We start from the raw sequence: 3,678 nt of genomic DNA, 5'->3' as shown, positions 1-3,678 counted from the left end.
ATTGCTCACTACCCACAGATGCTACTGGCAGTGTTGGTGGTGGTGAGTGGCAGCTGCCCGCAGGCTGTGCCGACAGTGTTGGCAGCACCTTTTTGTAGGGGGTACACCACCATGCTCAGGAGGTGTACATGCACCCGTGTGCACCCCCTACACAGCGCCCCTGTCCTTGTTAAGTGTTTGAATAGATGGTCTGCTGGTACAATACAGCAGCAAGCATCAAACCATGCATACTCTCTGCCAGGTATAGGGACAGAAAGACAATCTACATTCCTGCAGGGGTAGCAAAAATTATACATGCCTGAATCAATACAGTAAATATACCAGCTGTAAGACAGTATTGACCATGAAAACAAGTATGCTATTTCCTAAGCAGAATTCAGGCACCTGTGTGGCTTACTTTGTTCTGTTCATTAAAATGATTTATCATAGGAAAGACAGCATAAAGCTCCCATGTGTCAAGGAGATGATTCTGCAACACAGCACAGCTACATCTGGGAGAGAGGACAAAAAGGCAAGTGTCGGAGCATGTGCACAGAGTTTCTAACAGTGGGAACAAAGGGTAAAGGGAGAAGCTAACCCAGAAGATACTAAAAAATGTATAAATCTGAGAGGCGCAGGTGTCTTTTGGAAATGTGGCACTGTTATTTGGGGGCTGCACTGAACTCAGCAGTGCAGCCCCTTCTTCCCTTTTTCCCGTCTGTAGGCCCTGTTCAATTCTTCTGCCAGATTGTGAGAACTAACTTTTTTCCTTTCACCCATATCTTTAAGACTTTTGAACAGTCCCTCATTATGTTCCACCTCAACTAATACAATTTTTGAGTAGAGTTAGCCATGTTAGTCTTAAATCAAGTGGAAGTTAAGATAGATTTGCACTTTACAAACTAATCAAAATAGATAAATACCTATTTTATATCTCTACTTTGGTTAGTCTATAGGGTAGAAATTAACCCTGCTTTACAGTAATACAACCGTCTCACCTTTTGCTTCCCTGACACCTCACACCTGTCTGGTTTATTCAGAATGTAGCTTTTAAGAACATCTTTCAGCTCTAGTCACCTAACTAGCTTTACTCTGTTTTGATCATTCATTATCATCGCTCCTTGCCCTCTGTTCTCTATCTGAATCACACTTTTTATTTTCACTTCACTCCTTCCGTACTCCCCTGATCTTGGTTGCCATCATACAGCTCAGGTCCTTTCTGATCTAACAATCCCCACCTTGACCAATTACCTTCTCTCACCAAAAAACCCTGCAAAAATCAACCAAAAAAAAACTTTACCTCCTTCTCTCTGCTAAATTCTATACATGGAAAGCCCTCCACAAAATGATCCATAAAATCACTTCACTCTCTTTTGTAAAATCCCTCTTCAAAACTCACCTCTGCTGTAATACCTGTTAAAAAGCTCATCAACTGATACTGGCTAGGTTGATGAACATTTGAGTACCGGTTCATTTATTTTAAAACATGTTATTTACGTGTGTTTGTGTGTCTGTGTGTATCAATATAATTATATTTATATATACATATACATACATATACATACACACACACACATACACACATATATACACACACACAGATACCTATATATAAGTATATTTATTCAGGACAGAAGGCTAATACATATTATAGACTATATATTTGATCCTTCTCCCCTGAATAAATATACATATAGATCTGTTTATACACATATACACACAAACACATAAATAATATATGGTCTAAAATATAGACTATATGTTGTAGCCTTCTCCCCTGCCTTTGTTGTGTTATATGTTATATACTGTAAGCCAGTGGTGCCCAACCTCTTCACGCCGTAGACTACATGGGTGGTGCCAGGTCTGGCCGCAGACTGAATCCAGCATACAGGGCAGATGCAGCAGGGGTCCAATTCAGCATATGGGACAAATGCAATCCAGCCACACAGCAACACCCCAGGCCTGATCCAGCCATGTGCGGCTTGGAAACTGGGCAAGTAACATTTAACTGTGTTAAATGCCACCAATTCCCCATGACCAAATTTCCCAACCTGTGGGAAGCCCTGTGGGCTGGATGCCCTGGCTTCATGGGCTGGATTTGGCCCACAGCCCAGGGGTTGAATATGAATACCCTTGCTGTAAGCTGTTCATGAAGAATTATTGTTCACACAATGTTTTTATGCACAATGATCTTGGGTTATTATCACTGATTTAATATCTGTTTATTATAAAAGAAAGATACCCTGCTCCCCACCTTCATGGTGCAGAAAGTGTGTCATCACTCTACAACAAAAAAATTATCAAAAGTGCTGCAGGAAAATCTGATATGACCTCTTGACCTCAATGTAAAAGTAGAGTAGAACTACAACACTGGAAGGCTTTCTGTTCCAAGGAAAACATTGTGTTAGCTTTGGAAAGCAGCACTATTAGGTTTTTTCCCTATCAGTTCCAACTGTCAGTTCAGGTTTGGTGCTGAAATGGATTTTGGAAACTTTAGAAAAGCCAAATTTAATTTAAAATGTAGCTTTCATTGTGTAGCAGGATTTATTTTCCTTTTTGAGTAAAGCTAGATGCATTTAAAATATATGTATTTCCTTATCTCCAATGCTAATAATACTTATTATTCATGATCATGCTAGACTAACTGCAAAGCACTGAACAGAGTGAACTACACAAGATGCTATACTGTGAAGCAGTATAGTTTACTGTACAGTAGGCATGTGTATCTACACATGCACATGCTTACTGCACAGTAAACCTCCTTAATCACAATTCAGATTTGTACCTGCAAATGCAAGTAGCAAATTTAATCATGAGTAGTCACTGCCCAATAGCTCTTGTGTAGACGCCTGACTGGGAGCAAATCTGTTCCCAGTCAGCCGGCCACCGGGGGACAGAAGATTGCTTCCTTTCCCTGGGAGCCCCCTGCTGCCAGGGCAAACTCCACCACAGAAGACCAGGCAGGGACTATGCCCCCCTGCCCCAGCAGCAGGAAGCTCCAAGCCCCCCGCTCTGAGATCACAACTGGGGAGCAGGGGCTGGAAGATCCTTTTCTCTCAGCCCCTGCTTCGCCATTGCAGTCAGAGAGGGAGGGGCTGGGAGATCTTTATTTCCCCGTGCCAGCTTTGCAGTTGTGGGGCTGGTGCTGGAAGATCCTTATCTCTCAGTGCCAGCTCCGCACTCGTGGAGAATCTCTTAGTGCTGGCCCCACCTCTTCCACACCCGGCTCCATGCTCACAGAACTTAGCAGGAAACAAGCTCCCTAGCTTGTTCCCTACCCAGCTCCACGCTCGCAGAGCTGAGCAGGGAACAAGCTCTCCAGCCCCACCCCGTGATCATGGAATGGGGGTCGGGAACTGTCCTGATCAGGAGCACACCCTGATCAGATGATTGAGGCACACGGCTTGGAAAGAGATGCAGGGGTGATGCCAGTGGGCCAGGTAGTAGCAAGCCCCTGGCTGGACAGGAAATCCTTGCCTAGCCAAGGGCTCATGCTAGGTGTCCCACAGGTGGATTGGGGCAGGGGACTGGGACCTGCCTGTCCTAGCCTCAGCCAGGAGACACACCTCCTGGCCAGGTGCTCCCTGCCAGCCCCTGAGCTAGCACCTTGGGGGAGCCTAGAGCTCCCCATGATGGTGCCAAAGGTCCATTGCAGGGTCCCAGGAAGTGAGAGCAGTTTGCTGCCATTAGCAGCAAATC

This window comes from Alligator sinensis, unplaced genomic scaffold (assembly GCF_000455745.1).
Source record: "Alligator sinensis unplaced genomic scaffold, ASM45574v1 scaffold123_1, whole genome shotgun sequence".
NCBI lineage: Eukaryota > Metazoa > Chordata > Crocodylia > Alligatoridae > Alligator > Alligator sinensis.
The sequence above is the reverse complement of the archived record's forward strand: the minus strand, read 5'-3'. Positions refer to the sequence as shown.